Genomic DNA, 18,757 nt, shown 5'->3' on the forward strand with positions numbered 1-18,757 from the left:
TCTGGATCTTGTTGAATATTTAAAAATCAACATTTAACATACAAATGAACTGTGATTCTGTGATGAGCTGGACAATTTTGGATATAACAGGACTCAGGAAATTTTGGGATTTGACCTGATAATTGGTTCTCAAGACAATGGAAGCACAGGTTTTGGTTAGATATTCTGTACCTGTCACTGGTGTAGCATAGTTCCCATTGTGCATACTTTGTTCTTTCAGATGCTCCACAAATGAGGCTACCTCTCCCTGGAATGGACTTGGTGATATAATGCCCTGTGTGTAACCATGAATTCCAACTTTGTTGGTCCTTCTTGAACCATTAATTTATGTTTCATTGTAGGTCATCTAAGAAAATACACTGACATCATTTCTAATAATGTTCACCTAAACCTAGGTAGTCCTGGGACCAAATTCTTTCAACATGGCTTCATCCCATGGGCCTTATGTCCACAAACATGACTGATGTCATGGAACAAGAGACTGAATTATCCCCATACATACTTATTAACCCATGTTTTTCACATGGACTGGGGACCTCAGGTGCAGAGCCCCAGGGAAAAGATTGTTCAAGATTACTCCAGGGGTGAGGAAATAACTGGAAAAAAGGAATCTTGAATGTGTAAATAGCCTCTCATTTAGCTAAGAAATAAAAGCAGGTAGGAATAACTGGGTGCTCATTTGATGTGCTTATCTGCATAGTACTTCACAATTCATACTTCCTCAGTGTAGAACAGGGCAAAGATGTTCACTTTGATTTTCCTCTTCTTGCTCCTGAACATTCCACTTCTCCTGGCCAGTTTCACTTATCCCAGGTGCTTTTGGAAAATGAAGCAGATTGACGAAAAGGATGGAGACTTGGTGACAAGTTGTATGTTCTCCATGAGAACAGTGCAGTGGCCAGTGGAGAAAGAGTATTTCAACAACATTTTGAATATACAGTAAGTGCTTTTGTATTTTTCATGTAAATTGTCATCAGGAATATTTCATGAGGGGTTTGAGGATGAGGAACAGAGCAATGATTTGAGTCTTCTATGGTGTTCTCTCCACCTCCACACCAACAAATGACCCCAAATTCTTCTAAAGATTCATTGCTATTTAACCACTTTTAGTTTGTCCAGAGGGTGTTCTATTTTTCTTCCAGTTACTTGAAAGGATGGAAGTGGAGTGAAGAAAGAGGTCTCTACCATGATCCATCATGAATAGCTCTCCTCTTGACAGTGTTCATAACACAGTAGTCAGTCTCAGCAAAAGGAACCCATTCTATTTCAATGAATTTTGAATTTGCAGTAAATGGCTATAGAGTTTGCTGATGGTCCTTTCATCAGTGTGTGCAAGTTCTAGGACCACAAACATTTGTTCCACACCTAGGTGCAGAGATATTTCAGGTAGATATTAAGTTACTCTCTCAAATTCCTCACATGTGGTCACTCTACCTTCTGAAGATGCATCAGGAATGGAAATAGGAGACATGTCCACTGTGAACTCCATGTCTTCCTGTTTCTCCACACTTCACTTATAGATATGTACAATCACTGGCTTTTAAGTATTACAAAGTCCAGTTCCACACTCTCTCTTTACATAAGGAAGGAATTTATGGATTGTAAAGTATATGTTTATATTCTTTGGAAAGTGAGGCTATCACTAATAGTGATGGATGGTCACTTTCCTTGTCACTTGCCTGAGTAACAGCTGTGGCATGTGATAGTTGGCAACACTTGAGAACAGGGATAGAGGAATTACTGACTAGCTCATCTTTGCCATTATTTAAGAAGCATGTGTCTTTTCTTTTTATGTATAAGTTGTTTCTTGTCTGATACTTATATCACATTTACTTCTTATGTTTCTCTTTCAGTAATCTTACTAATTATAGCTGCATATTTTACAAATATGGGCACTGTACACATGTTGATTTTGTGGACTGCTCATAGTTGCTTTCAAACACAGAACTTTAAACCAATAGGCAACTCTGATGGCTCAAGTAACTGGTGTTTCTTAATATTTACTGTGCAGAAGTTAGTGTTTGAGGTGCACAAGTTCTAGTCTCAAATTCCTTTGTCTTTTACTGAAAATTTCAATGATAATTTTTCTGTGTGGTGAAAGGGAATTTTTTTTTTTTGGTTTTTCGAGACAGGGTTTCTCTGTGTAGCTTTGCGCCTTTCCTGGAACTCGCTTTGGAGACCAGGCTGGCCTCGAACTCACAGAGATCCGCCTGGCTCTGCCTCCCGAGTGCTGGGATTAAAGGCGTGCGCCACCACCACCCGGCGAAAGGGAATATTTTAAAAGTGCCTATTTCTATAGACAAAGACATGTGAGAGGTACAGTTTCTAAGCGAAAAGCTGACTGTATTTAACTCTGAGGAAATCATTCAGAATAAAAGAGTATGTTTGATGTGTATTGGTGAGATGATATGAAATGGCTAGGAAGAAGCATGAGTCATTACTCTTCCCATAAACATGAGCACAAAATGCCAATATTCTCTTCCAACTGATTTGTTGCCCATTTTTATTACAAAATAAGTACTTTCTAAAAATTTTATACTTTATATTCTTCTATTTTACAAACATGAAATACTGGCATGACAAATCCCAGTAGGACACCAGTGTTGTGTTAGTGTAACTGGAAAAGTAGTCAAAAGATGTTATCTAGAAGAATAATTATGTTGGTCAGATATACCCGGTATGAACATATCACATGCCTGTGTAAACATAAAACAGGTGAACAATACTGGAGTGGGGGTGCATGCCCTTAATCTCTGCTCTCAGGACCTACAGCAGGTGTATTTGAGGTCTGTCTAGACTACAGGAAATTGTTATTCAATACCACGTGATCTGTGACATTTTATGTTCTAAATTATCATCATTCCCGTCTATACAGATAGACACATACAGACATACATCTTTTACCAAATATTTCTTTGGTTTTTGAATTTATTTAAAAAATAAATAGTAAAAAAAGATTTTTTTTTTTTACCTGCAATAGATAATCCTGAAAGAAAAAAAAGAACAACATAAGGCTGTACATGGGGGGATATGTTAACTATATTTCCCACTAATTATAATGAATTGTAAGTCCATAAGCCAAATGTTACCCCATAAAGACTATTGTTTACTTAACAGTCGCTCTTGGACAGTCTTAGCCATTTCAGTTGCTTTAATAAGAAAATAACACAAACTCCTTAGCTAACATATCATATGAATTTTTTATATTGCTCAAGAATTTCAAAATGAAGACATGGTCAGGTTTACTCTTTGGTCAAAGCCTGTGCCCTTTTTTTCATTTTTCTTTATTAAGAAATTTTCTACTCACTCCACATACTATTCACAGAGTCCCCCCTCCTTCCTCCTCCTACCCCCCAGCCCTCTTTTCCAAGCCACCCCGCATCCCCGCATCCCCCAAATCAAGGTCTCCTATGGGGAGTCAGCAGAGCCCAACAAACTGAGCCTAGGCAGGTCCAAGCCCCTTCCCACTGCACCAAGGCTGTGCAAGGTGTCACACCACAGGCACTGGATTCCAGAAGCCTCCCCATAGACTAGGGACAGATCCCAATCCCCCTTCCTGGGTGCCCCCCAAACAGTTCGAGCCAAACAACCATCTTCCGTATCCAGAGGGCCTAGTCCAGTCCCATGGGGGCTCTACAGCCACCAGTCCACAGTTCATGGGCTTCCACTAGTGTGGCCAGTCATATCTGCACATCCACCCATCATGATCTCGATGTCCCTCACCTGCGCTATCTCTCCTCTCTCTCATCAATTGGATTCCTGGAGCTCAGCCTGGTGCCTGGCCATGGATCTCTGTATCTGCCTCCATCAGTCACTGGGCAAAGGCTCTATGATGACAGCTATGTTATTTGCTAGGCTGGTCACCAGAGTAGAACAGTACAGCTGTGCCCTTGCTTTTAACTTCTGTGCATGCACTCACAAACCAGATGGAAAAGCTTTTGCAAGCTTTCAGCTTCTTATGTCATCCCAACCTTGCAACAGAAGATATTTGTTTCAATATTTGAGAGAGTTTAGGAGTACCATCCATTACAGGATAGTCCTTGTATTGACTACAAATAATCATCTGTTGATCTTCGTTCATAATAAACACTGTACCCTGCTGTGGGATGTTCTGTATGTCAAATGTGTTGCTGATTAGTCAATAATTAAATTGGCCATTGGCTAGGCAGGAAGTGTAGGCAGGACAAGGAGGAGAATAAAGCTGGGAAGTGGAAGGCTGAGTCAGAGAGACACTGCCAGCCGCCACGATGAGAAACAGCATGTGAAGATGCCGGTAAGCCACGAGCCATGTGGCAAGGTATAGATTAATGGAGATGGATTAATTTAAGCTGTAAGAACAGTTAGCAAGAAGCCTGCCATGGCCATACAGTTTGTAACCAATATAAGTCTCTGTGTTTACTTGGTCGGGTCTGAGCGACTGTGGGACTGGCAGGTGATAGAGATTTGTCCTGACTGTGGGCCAGGCAGGAAAACTCTAGCTACAAATGGCGCCCAACGTGGGGCGCCAAATGTAGATGTATCCAACCTTCTTATTAAATAATAAACACAGAACCAATGCAAAGAAGAAAGCCAAGAGGTCAGAGCTAAGAGCTAAAACCTTACCCTTCCTCCTGCGGTGGTCCTACCTCTCCTTTAGTTGAAATTTAAATTTATTTAATTCGTCAATCAGTCGGTAGAGCATGAGACTCTTAATCTCAGGGTCGTGGGTTCGGAGAGGTAGGACCACCGCAGGAGGAAGGGTAAGGTTTTAGCTCTTAGCTCTGACCTCTTGGCTTTCTTCTTTGCATTGGTTCTGTGTTTATTATTTAATAAGAAGGTTGGATACATCTACAGTACCCTTTTACAGAACATCAACTGAGAACTACAAGTTTGCTCTGTCCTTGGCTTTTACTGTGGATGAGGTCAACAGGAACCCTGATCTATTACCAAATAAATCTTTAGAATTTGGTTTACCAGACGTTAATTGTAAGAATGTGTTTCAACTTTACAATCCCAATTTTTTTTTGAACAAGATCATAGTGTTATCCCTAATTATGTCTGTTCAGAAAATATCTAGTGTGTAGTGATGCTTACAGGACCAAACTGGGCAACATCTGCAGTACTTGGGACAATAATAAACATCTATAAATCTCAGTAGGTAAGTTTTATGGGGTGGATTTGCTGTTGCTACCATTCCTAGATGCCAAAAAGAATGCAAGGAGGGGACTGGCCTTACATTTGTATCAGTCTATGTAGTTCATGAGTACTATTCAGAGACTGATGGGCCTTCTACATTACAATGTTTGAATTAGAGATGAGGGAAGAAGTAATAGGAAAGGATTAATTTTAGAAATCTTTGCAGAAAAACGTGTTTACAAGCTTTTAGAAGTGCATATTATCGTATGCTGCTCCCTGTGTCCTAGGTCCTCCAGCTCACCTATGGACCTTTCCATCCTATCCTGAGTGATCATGAAAAGTTTCCCCATCTGTATCAGATGGTCCCACAGGACACATCTCTAGTCCTGGCCATGGTCTCCATCATCCTTCACTTCAGCTGGAACTGGGTAGGTCTGGCCATCTCAGACAGTGATCAGGGTACCCAATTTCTCTCACATTTGAGGAGAGAGATGGAAAAGATGCAGTCTGCTTTGCCTTTGTGGACATGATCCCAGTCAACATGAAGTTATACATGCCAAGAGCTGAACTGTATTATAACCAAATAATGACATCATCCACAAATGTTGTTATCATTTATGGTGACACAGACAGTACTCTAGCTGTGAGCTTTAGAATGTGGGAATCTCTAGGTACACAGAGAATATGGGTCACCACCTCACAGTGGGATGTCACTACAAGTAAGAGAGTCTCCACAGTTGGCTCATCCCATGGGACACTAGCTTTTGCACACCATCATGGTGAGATTTCTGGTTTTAAAAGTTTTGTCCAGACATTGAACCCTCTGAAATACACAGATGAATACCTGGCAAGTCTGGAGTGGATGAACTTTAACTGTGAAGTCTCTGCACCCAACTGTAAGACACTGAGGAACTACTCATCGAATACCTCAGTGGAATGTCTAGTGGTACAGACTTTTGACATGGCCTTTATTGATAGCTGTTATGATGTATACAATGCTGTGTATGCTTTTGCGCATGCAATGAATGAGATTCTTCATGAACAGATAGATAGTCAGCCAATGGACGATGGAAAAGGACATGGCTCTAGCTGCTTGAAGGTAGTGTTTCTTCTACTAGATTATATTGGTGTCATCAATATTATATCTTTAGGAGTCTCTCAGATGCTGAAACTCAGTGGACTAGGAAATATTTCCCCAAATAGGAAGATTTCAGAGCATTTTTCCTGATGAGGAAGTAAACCTAGATGTTGCTATAAATCTCTAATGCAAAGGCACAATGAACCAAGGAAGATCAGTGATTTTGTTATGGAGCACCTGAATATCATCACCCCTGTTCTAATACAAGAAGCTTTATCAGTCCTTCCTCATGAATACTCTCCACAATGAGAAAATGAGTCCTTGTTCATTATTAGTCAAATGTGTGGTAATTAGTGTAGGGGATGTTTTTCACACATGCTCTCAACCAGTTCTGGCCCCACTGTCAGTTCTGGGGACCTCAATTGGGATTCTGAGAGTACACAGGTAATATTGCTATGATTCAGTTCAGTACATACATGTGTATTCATGTGTGTGAATGGTTGTTCCTCACTGTGTATGTGTGTATGTTTGTATTTTTCTGTGTATCTGTGTGCACATATGTGTTCCTGTGTATATATTTGTTTCTATCAGTAGCTGTCTGTCTTCTGGTGGAAGTGAGCATAAATTTGTCTCTGTGTCAGTGTCTTTCTATATGGGTGTTTTTTTCTGCATATATCTTCCTGAGTATATTTGTCAGTGAATGTGTCTCCATGTGCCTATGTGTGTGTGTTTTTTATGTTTCCATCTATGTGCTTACACATACATATTTCTGAGTTGCTGTGTCTCTGTGTATATGTGTGTATGTCATTTGATGTGGGCATAAATTTGTGTGTCAATGTCTCTCTGTTTTCTTTCTGTATCTGTGTGTTTTTCCTTGAATGTATTTGTCTGTGTTTGTGTGTATGTGTGTGTATATGTTTTCTGTGTATCTGTGTGGATGCTTATTCCTGGCTCTGTGTGCCTGTATGTATATATGAATGTTGAGGCATGTGTGTGTAAATAAGACTGTGGCTGTATTTTGTGTCTATCTTTATATGGATGAGTGTGTGTGTGTGTGTGTGTGTGTGTGTGTGTGTGTGTGTGTGTGTGTACGTTTGTATTGAGTATCTATGTTTTGTGTCTGCATGTATGTCTGTGCTTGTGTTTGGTAGTGTCCTCTGAGAGAAATAAAATTCTAGGAACATCATGATACTCTTATTTATCCATTTGCTTTCACTGAGATTTCTCCCTGGGCTTCTTCAATAAAGCTGCCTTTAAGATAAAATCAGCATGTTTTTTGACTTCAAGGAAGGACACATACACTATATGATGCTGCCTGTGTTTCAGCTGCACTCCTTTCTGAGGAAGACCCACTTCACTAATCCTATTGGGGACAGAGTGAATATGAACCAAAAAGGAGAACTTCAGGAAGAGTATGATATTTTCCAGATTTGGAATTCCCCACACGGTCTTGGACTTAAGGTGAAGATAGGAGAGTTTAACCCATATTTTCAACATGGCCAACAGCTCCATTTATAGGAAGACATTATAGAGTGGGCCACAGGAAGTAGACAGGTGGGTATGACAAAACTGTACTGATTTCCAATACACAGCACTAACACTGTCAATTGGATCCATTTGTGCTTCCTTGTAACTTAATGAAATAAATTGTCGTATTAAGAACCAATATCTAGCCTCCTATATTATGCTTCTTCTTTTGATATGACACTTTATTAATCCCTTGAGGATTTCAGACTGCATACAGTGTATTTTTACCATATCAGAACCTGCTTCTGGTTTTAAATATAAATATAAAACTGGTTGTAACTATGATTTAATATTTCTAGTAAAGTGAACAATATTCTCTTGGTACCATTACGATTACTATGCAGTGGTTTCCTCCCTTATGCTGAACCTTGGGCACAGATGTTGAAAAGAGAGACTATTGTAAGGATGGAGTAAATTAAAAATACACCAGTCATGAATTTTTATAATCCAATTTTGTTTAATTATTTTTACAAAGATGACTGAAATTGTCAACACCTCTAACCATAAATTAACATTTTCATGATCCATATTAGATATTCTATGAATTATAACCTTGCCTTTTCTTTCTTTTTTCTTTTATGTGGGTACTGGTGTTTTGACTGTCTATATTGTATGTCAGGCAACTGCTGTGTGTGTGGTGCATATGGATGCCAGAAGAGCGATTTGCATGTCTGGAAACTTGAGACAGCTTAGTGCCACACAGTGGCTGCTAGAAATCAAACTCAGGTCTTCTTTATGAGCAGGAATTGTTACTGAAAGCTAAGCCATCTCTCTAGCTCTGAATCAAACTCTGTAAAATAAATTACTCAGTAGAGGAACTTTGCCTGGTCCTTTTAATTATTTCATAGTTCATTCAAGCTAATAAGGGAGTGTCTATATTTTTTCACTATATGGAAAGTATTGGTAGTAATAAAAATTGGTTTTGAGGAAATTTGTAAATGAAATATCCCATTATGCATCCTGGGTATTTTATAGGTGTGAATTCTGATGTGGGTGGTTTTAAGGTATACAATTCAAACTGTTCAGTACAAAGTAGGTTGAATTTTAAAGATTGTAACTTCAGGAAACTCTGCAAGCATGATCTGAAGTGATATCTCAGGTGGCCTAGATAGCATGAAACTTACAGTTAATGTTCTTTCTCAGAGTTGAGAAGAGTCATTCTCTGGGAATAGGGCATATGAGATGAAGTTGTAGCTACTGAGCTAAATATTCATTCAGAGGACAGCAATGAAACCTCATGTCTGTTATAACCACACCCCATTTGAACGTTACAAAAATATCTACTGGAATAATACATGGGATTAAAAACAATTCCACAAGTGCTCTGCTCCCAGAAATGCAAATCCCAATGCAGAAACTAACAACAAACAAATAAACATGAAGATATCAAAGCAACATCACTCCAAACCTTACAGTCATAGACTTATAGGAGAGTATATTCAATGACATACTAAATAACAAATTCAAAAGATGATTATAATTTCCAAAAACATCAAAGAGGGTACACCTCCTGGAGAATACAATGAGATCATGAAAACTTGCACACAATAAGACACTGAGTGAGCATTTGACAAAGGATTTCAATAAAGATACAAAATAATAAAAAAGTTCAAATGAAAACATATAAAGGAAAAGGAAAATAAATCAATTAAAAAATCTCAGTGAAAATTCTCAACAAGAGAATATTTTAAGTTGAATACAGGATGGCAAGACTTGAAGACCAGGAGTAAGAATTAGAAAATTCAAAGTATAGCAAAAATAATACAATAAGGAAGAATGAAAAACATAGGACACCAAGTCGATATGATTAAAGATCAAATTTACAAATCATAGCCACAAGAGGGGAAGGACACACTAAACTGTAAATTTCCAAAATACAGCATGACCTACAGATTTCTAGATATAGTAGTTATCTAAATACCAAAGACTCAACTCCAGAAAAGAAGAAGCTCTTGAAATATTTTACTTAAAATTAGTTTTGTAACAAACAGAGAAAATTGAAGGCTGCAGGAGAGAAGCCTCAGTCATAGAAGGGCCCCATCTGGATAACAGCAGATTCTATTAAGAATACTTTTGTGGGCTGGAGGGATAGCTCAGCCATTAAAGGCTAGGCTCACAACCAAAAATATAAAAGAATACTTTTAAAGGAGGAGAGTAACAGTGATGTATTTCAAACATTTAGAGACATAACTGCCAACCCCAGTTACTATATGCAGCAAAATTATCCCTCATAAAAGGAGACAGAATGAAGTTCAGTAATGAACACAACTACAGGTATGCATAACCCCTGAACAGCAGTATGAAAGACTCTAGAAGAACTTCACACTCAAAACCGAGTGGACACAAGAGGTCAAAGGAACATAGACACAGCACTAGAACACCAACCAGAAAAAGAACTATTAGAAAAGTCTCAAATACTGCAATAACAAATGGACAATAATTTACAAACAATTCTCAGTAAGAATGGAATATTAATGGTCCCATTTTCTAATCAAAATGTGTAGACAATGAGATTGGTTCAAAAAGAGAAACAGACATTCCTTTGTTACCTTCACGGGAAGAAAACCTTTATTCATAAACATGAAGAGAATCCTTCTTTAAAAGGGGGGAAAGCATTGTTATGTAGTGAAATAGACAAAAATAAAATTAGAGAACAATCTCCTGGATGAACAGGGATGTAACAACTCTGGACTAAATATCTCCCAAGAGATCTCAACAACACAACAGAAAGATTAGTCTTGGTAACTAAGATGACTTCATTCCAGGGATGCAAGCATGGTTCAACATATGTAGATCAGTTAAGCGTATTACACCACATGAATAACTCAAGGACAGAATTCAATTGTTTTCTAAAAATGTGTAGAAAGGACTTTTAACAAAATCCAACTTCAATTCAGATTAAAAAAAAAACAAATAAAGTCTGACCGATTAGAAGGAACACATCTTGACATAATAAGGTTTTCTATGTCAAACCTTTTTGTAAACAGATGTTTCCTGTCCTTATTTCTTTTCCCCAAATACCCAGAAGCCATGTCCCAAATTACCACACAGAGGCTTATATTAATTATAAATGCTCAGCTGATTGCTCAGGATTGTTACTAGCTAATGCTTACATTTAACACATTTCTATTAACCTATGTATTGCCATGCGGCTTGTGGCTTTACCTGTCCTTTAGCATGTCTTGCTTCCTGGATGGCTGGTTGGCATCTCTCCTGACTCTGCCCTCCTTCTTCCCAGCATTTTCAGTTTGGCTTTCCCACTTAACTTCCTGCCCATCTACTGGCCTGTCAGTTTTTTATTAGTCAATGAGAGTACTACATATTCATAGTATAAAAAAGGATTGTTTCACAGCATTTCCACCTTTTTGCCTAATTTAAAAGGAAAGTTTTAACATAAATATAGTGAAATTATACTCAACAAAGACAGTTATTAAGTAAGAATTATAGTAACACTGTCTATTCCATTTGCATTTGGCAAAACTAGAGAAAATACTTAATTATCTTATCTTGGTGAGTCTAAAGGTTTGTATCTAATTTACTTTCTATTATAACTAAGGAAAACTGTAATCATAACTATGTAATCTTTAACTCATCAAAGATCCCAGAAGGGTGAAATGTTACCTAATGACAGGGACATCAGGCTGCCTGGACAGTTACCCAATGTTCCTCTATAATGTTGGGGCATCCAACTCTGGCCTACAGATTTAGTATATCTGACAGACTTTCATGTGAAACAGAATTTCTGAAGGACTCTCCTGCCTTGTCTTGGAAAAGTTTGACAGTCACTTTCTTTTGTGTCCTTCTTGTCCATTTTAGACAGCATACTATCAGCAGTTGAGGCAAGGGCTATTTCTTTTCCAAGTGGCTAACTTTTCCCACAAAGAAAGTAAACTCCGTATGGAGTTTCTTTGATGCCTATTATCTTTTCTGAAGTAGATTGGTACTTCCAGGAGCAGACATTTCTCATTGTCATAAAAAAACTTATGTTTTTAAAACATCTTAAATGTCATATTCTGTAGATCTCCAAAGTGTTTGAAGATCATCTATCTAAATATATCTGTTTATGACCTTGAAAACATACCTAACATGACAATAATTTTGACTATTATAGAAGACTATTAATCTGTATTTTTAATTATACATTATATTTTAAATGACCTGTATGAGCACAATACTGCAAACAAGAGTAGAAACATATATACAGCATACCAGAAATAACTTTAGATTTGAATCAATAAATTTAAATCTATACCAATATAAAATATTTTGAGTTTGTATTTTGAATTAAAGTAAGTTCAATAATCTACCCATTTCCTCCAACATTTCTATATTATATTCCCCTTCTTTTATAAAGATATCTCTAAATTTAACTCCTTTGTTTAGCCTTTGTTGAGTATAACCAATAACAATTTGTAACCAATCCTTCCTTAAATAAGAACAAACATTTATAAGCCATATTTTGGGAATGTGAGAGTAGGTCTCTAGACTACTTCCTGTTGATTGGGGGCACTGGTAATCTTTGGAGGACCCTGAAAAAATTTAGGATTATAGTCAAGTCCTGACTGGATTATTTTGTGAGGCTGGATCATCTTAGTTAGCGTGCTGGAAGCTGTTCTGGATGCTGGATCACCTGGGCCATAGGTTTCATTGGAGACTTTTCAGGGGGTCTTTCTGTGGAAACAAAAGCATAACCTCTCCCTCAAAGTAACATATCTTTTGAAAAATTTTGAAGTCAAGGTAATTTTAAAATCATAAGTTGGTTTAATATAGCAGTTTCCATAATCTGAGCTCTCTTAGCAGCCAAAAATTTTAAAGACAAAATAATAATATACATAATCCAAACACTCTGAATATTTTTCAGCTTTATGTGGATTATTTCTTTTATATTCTTTTACTTCCATTTTAAATACTTTATTTTATTATTTTAAAACTATATTTTAAATCTAAGACTGTATATACTTTCTCTTTTCTCTCCCAAGATTACGCATATTTTTAAGCACACTGTGATCTGTTTAGAGACTCTTTTTGTCTAAGTTCATCCATATTGTGCATCAGTAACCTTTTCTGTCTGTCTGAGCAACAGAAAAACAGTTGTGTAACTTAGATCATGGCATGCTGGTGCTGGCTCCTCCCACTCGGTTCTCTGACAGTCTAGTCTCATGGTGGAGGCAAGTTTACCACCAGCATTGGGAGCGATATTTTCCAAGCCAAATCTGGGAAGTTACTGGGTCCATATTACCACCGAGGATCCAATGCTCATAAATTCATTTAAGTTTTTGGCAGCAGAGCCTCTTATTGGAGCCACCTCATTTTTACTGATAACACTTACTCAGGAAGCCTTCTCTTAAAAGAGCTGCCCCTTTGTTCACTGTCAGCAAACAAAGCCTACCAGAGAAAAGCCTACCAAGAAGCTGTGCTTGACTCTGTTCCTGTGTGTCTAGAATCCTTTTTCAAGCTTTGTCAGGCCACATGTTGGAATACCATATGAAGCATTAATCTAATTAATCTTATTGATAAAAACCAGGAGTCAAATATTGGGGTAAAACCTTGAAAGATCCAGAGGAGCAGCCATAGTCATTTCATACCTCTCCAGTTCCTTCAACCAAAAGGGCCTAGATCCTTAATATACCCAATCTTATAACTTCCTGTCTCCTCTGTGTACAGACCTCCAGACTGCTATAATTAACTAGTGACTAGCTCCACCCTCAGACTCCAAGCAAACTTTATTTGTCAGAACACAAACAAAATATTACACAACACCTTTTGACAGCACTGTACCACAATGAGAGAAAAATAAAAGAATAACCATTAAAATCAGAATGGGCAGGTGTGATGTGGGATGGTCTATATGTCAAATGTGTTGCTGATTGGTCAATGAATAAATCACTGATTGGCAGTGGCCAGGCAGGAAGTATAGGCGGGACTAACAGAGAGGAGAATGGAGAGAACAGGAAGCTGGGTGGAGGAGACACTGCCAGCCGCCATCAGGATAAGGAAGATGTAAAGTACCGGTAAGCCACAAGCCACGTGGCAAGGTATAGATTAATAGAAATGGATTAATTTAAGCTGTAAGAACAGTTAACAAGAAGCCTGCCACGGCCATACAGTTTGAAACCAATATAAGTGTCTGTGTTTACTTGATCGGGTTTGAGCGGCTTGGGACTGGCGGGTGAGAGAGATTTGCCCTGACCCTGGGCCAGGCAGGAAAACTCTAGCAACACAGGTGTGCATGGTGTTGCATGTCTTTAATTTAAGCTCTTTGGATGCAGAGGCAGAAAATCTCTTTCTTTTTGTGGGCAGCCTGTCCTACATAGCAAGTCCAAGTAAGCCAGAGCTGCATATGGAACCCCTGTCTTAAAATAAATGAGAAAGAAATGGGCAAGAGCATGCATTGTCTCCACTCTTCTTCAAAATAGTCTTTAAAATATTAGCAAATTAAAAATTAAATGAAAAGAAAAGAAATAAAAAATAAAGGAAAGAAATGTAGCCTGGTCTACATAGGGAGTTTAGGAGAAGTAACACAACACAATGAGACCCCATTTCAACACAAACAATAGAAAAGGAAGCATTGTAGTTATTAGTATCTGTTGAGAACATGAGATGATTCTGTGCATAGGAGATGCTATGGTTTTGAAATAGAACTTAATGCAAAACAAAAGATGCAAAGTGAGCATGCAACAATCAGGAACTTTCTGACTCTGCATAAAAATCTCCATCACCAGGTTCATAGTAATATAAAGATGATATGTACATTTTTTTTCAATTTAAGAAACCCTTCAGTTGACTTTAAACAATCTTTTATTGAGGTTCCAGTTGCATTAGAGTCTTTGTAAGGACTTTCCACATCAGGAAACACTTTACCTTCCAGCTCACTGCACATCAACTCACCAGTTCCTCACCACAAAATAAACTGGGTTCTGCCTTTTTAGCCGTTTAGGTCTTTATACTGTTTGTCATGCCTTGCAGTGCTATTTTCCTGGACTTAATCTTTGTTATCAGAGATTTTTGGAGATATTTCTCAATTACAGGTGTCCATTCATCCTAGCTTGCTATTTTTTTGCAGTGATTAAACAGTGACTATAAGCGTATTGAGAAGGAATGTTTCATTTGGCTCATGGGTTATAGTTAATGGGAGACAAGGTAGGAATCTGGAGACTGCAACCAAAGCATAGACACTGAAGGAACAGTGCACTGGCTTGCACTGCTTGCTTTGTCCTACAGCCTTGCCTAAGGACAGTACTGTCCAGTGTGCTGGGCACTCCTACACCACCTAACAGTTAATGAAATGCTTCACAGATTGGACAGCAGGCTAGTCTGAAGGAGATAATATTTTTTAGTTAAGCTTCTTTAGGCCCCATTTTTTATTGTATTCTGAGAAATGTGATTACTCACTTGGTATATATGAAATTAGCTCATTAATATGTAAACATGCTGTATAATATAGTTATAGAAGGAGTAGGTAAACCTTCTGACATCAGCATGTGTCTGATTTTCCTCAGATGCTGCCCTCTGTGTGCAGTGCTGATTGTGGTCCTGGATTCAGAAAATCCTGGCAGGAGGGAAGAGCAGTCTGCTGTTTTCAGTGCAGCCCCTGCCCAGAAAATGAAATTTCTAATGAGATGAGTGAGTATTTATTACAGTTATAAATCTTTCACATTGATCATCCTTTCCACCCCTCATACTGGGATGCAGAAGGGTCTAAAAGGGAACCACACAAACACAATAAATTATTTTCCTAAGTCTTTATAGGAATATGATTGTCAACTAAGTCCCTGTATAAAACTCCTCATGTCTTGACCCACATTTTGACTCATTGTAAATTCATGACCAGTGGCATTTTCTCAAAGAGACAGTTTTGATAATCAAACTGCAGTGTGAGAGAACTTTACACAAGGTCTTTCATAGTGATTAATCTTCTCTAAAATTACACATAGATTAAATTCAGGTGTTGAATCTTTCAAAATATTTTTAATCTTTTTTGCATATATGTATGTGTCCCTACATAAGTTTATACATACCATGCATGAACAGGTGTGCACAGAGAAGAAAATAGGGCAATGGATCTGCTTGACTGTGTGTAGGTGCTGGCAACCAAATCCAAGTCCTCTCTCTGTAAGATTAATGAATAGGGAAAATAATTTCCTGTTCAATTATTAAAAACTGCTAAGAATGAGAAAGAAGACTACATGTAATATCCAGAGAACTCTTCTCAAAGGTTTGATTTGATTAGAAATTTAGGAAAGTGGCAATAAGTATTGACACATGATATGGAAAATACATTCAATATTTTTATATACATCACCCAGTAACAATGTCACAAAGTAATCCATTAAAATGGTTTTGTATGAAAGAAATTAGTCACAATTATTGAAATGATATTATCACCTACATAGCCCATATTAGTCAAATGATTATTTATTCAAGATTTGCTAATTATAAATGGTAGGTGGATAGTTTTTCACTACTTTTGCTTGTAATCCTATATAATTAAATTGAAAGTCCTTAAGGGATACATATGGCACGTAAAATGACTCACTAATGCTGATGAACTGAGTTCATCCTCAGGACCCATATACTAGTAGGAGTTAGCCAACTCCTAGAAGTTGTCTTCTGAACTCCATGCAATCTCACATAAAACATATGCCATTGTAATTAAACACAGTATAATTAAACTCTTTTAAATTTAAAAACACATATGAATAAAATTTATTTGTGACAAAAATTAGCAAAACTATCTTTACTATTACTTTCATTATGTGTATGTATGTGAGGTTGATGGTTACGTATACACAAGGGGCAGTGCAGGGGAGAAGCATCCAATGACCCTGTAGTTTTAGTTTCAGGTGGTTATGAGACAGCTGATATGGATGCTGAAAACTGAACTCAGATCTTCTGCAGGAGCAGTACATTCCCTTCCCAGTCGAACAAAATTCCCAGCCCATTAAAAGAATTAACTAAATAGAAAAGTGCATAAAAATTATTCTAGATAAAAATACTTAAAATGTTGGAAGCCCACTATCACTATTTGAAATTACCCAATGATTCAGAGCAATTATAATATGGTTTCCTACACTTACCATCATGGCTATTACAACTTATGCAGAGGGTACTATTGCTCAACACAAACATTCTGTATTGCTACTCTTTCTTAAGGGCTTTTGTGTTATCTTTCTCATACTGTTTATATGTATCTACTTCACACTAGCATACACTAACAGAGTCTGGGTCTCACAGAAATAGAAATTAGGGAAGGAGGAAGATGTTGTCTGTTACGAAAGGTAACAGAATCAAGGTGTAGCGTCATTTTAGTGCTAAGTATATTTAGAGGTATATACTTTTAGTGATAGTGTTACTGCTTCTAACAAACAATTGGGAGTTTGCTGTCTCTACTGCCAGAAGAAGACATAACTAAGGCTGTATTTATGAATTATCTTATTTTTGCCATCCTCAAGCATTATTATATTCATATAACTTTCATCTTTCACTTTTACCCTCCTATTTACCCCATATAAACCCAATCACTTTTAAATTCATGAGCTTTTTGTTTCTTTGATATATATATACACCTATAAATATATACACATATATAAATATACACACATGTAAAACTTACTGATTCCATGTAGAGTTGCTTTTATTTCAATGTGTTTGGGCCAGCAAATTTGAACTAGAAAATGTATCAGAGGTCTGGTCCCAGTGGAAGACACAGTCTCCATATCTTATGGGGACAGCTTTCATAAAAGAGACAAAGACATCAGGAGGCACTGAATCTATGGGATATCTGATTTTAATATACACTCAGAAAAAGTGTGGTTCGCTTCTGTGAATTCACCACTATAAGTCACTTCATCATAGCATCTGTAATGTATTAAAAAATCTGTACTTTCTAATATCATGTCACATGATCACATCAATTCAAAAATGATTCTTTGGTTTTGTTCCCCATAGAGATAACGAGTATTATGAAATGGAAGCATTGCTATGCAGCAATGTTCTTCAATTACACCCTCAAAAACAAAATACAGATATTGCAATGCTTTTTCAATACACATAATTGAAATGTCCTGTCAATAAAAGTGCTGAAGCAGAACTAATAAAACTTTACTTTCTCTATCAGATGTGGATCAGTGTGTGAAGTGTCCAGAGGACCAGTATGCCAACACAGAGCAGAACCAGTGCATTCACAAACCTGTGATATTTTTGACCTATCAAGACCCCCTGGGGATGGCTCTTGCCTTAATTGCTTTGTGCTTCTCTGCATTCACAGGTCTGGTTCTTGTGATCTTTGTCAAGCACCATGACACTCCCATTGTGAAAGCCAATAACCAGAAGCTCAGCTACATCTTACTCATCTCACTCATTTTCTGTTTCCTCTGCCCCTTGCTCTTCATTGGCCACCCAAACTCAGCTACATGCATCCTGCAGCATATTACATTTGGAGTTGTATTCATTGTGGCTGTTTCCACTGTGTTAGCCAAAACAGTTACTGTCCTTCTGGCTTTCAAAGTCACCGCCCCTGGAAGAAAGATGAGGTCTTTTCTAGTTCCAGTGGCACCTAACTGCATCATTGTTATCTGTACTCTCATCCAATTTATTGTTTGTGCAGTCTGGCTAGGAGTTTCTCCTCCATTTGTTGATATTGATACACATTCTGAGCATGGTCACATCATCATTGTGTGCAGGAAGGGTTCAGTCACTGCCTTTTACTGTGTCCTGAGATACCTGGCATGTCTGGCTCTGGGAAGCTTCTTTGTGGCTTTCTTGTCCAAGAGTCTGCCTGACACATTCAATGAAGCCAAGTTGCTGACATTCAGCATGCTGTTGTTCTGCTGTGTCTGGATCACTTTCCTCCCTGTGTACCATAGTACTAAGGGTAAGGTCATGGTGGCTGTGGAGATTTTCTCCATATTGGCTTCCAGTGCAGGGATTATGGGATGTGTCTTCATTCCCAAGTGCTATATAAGTTTGTTAAGACCAGATAGAAATTCTTTCCAAAAGATCAGGAAGAAATTATCTTCCAAAACTGATATTTCATGA

General features: G+C 37.7%; 1 pseudogene; it reads left to right on the plus strand.

The window, feature by feature from the left end:
• Nucleotides 1–742: 742 nt before the first annotated feature.
• LOC128095032 (vomeronasal type-2 receptor 116-like) lies at nt 743–18,757 on the plus strand (annotated as a pseudogene).

The sequence above is a fragment of the Peromyscus californicus genome, unplaced genomic scaffold (genome assembly GCF_007827085.1).
Source record: "Peromyscus californicus insignis strain IS unplaced genomic scaffold, ASM782708v3 Scaffold_4__1_contigs__length_199733344, whole genome shotgun sequence".
NCBI lineage: Eukaryota > Metazoa > Chordata > Mammalia > Rodentia > Cricetidae > Peromyscus > Peromyscus californicus.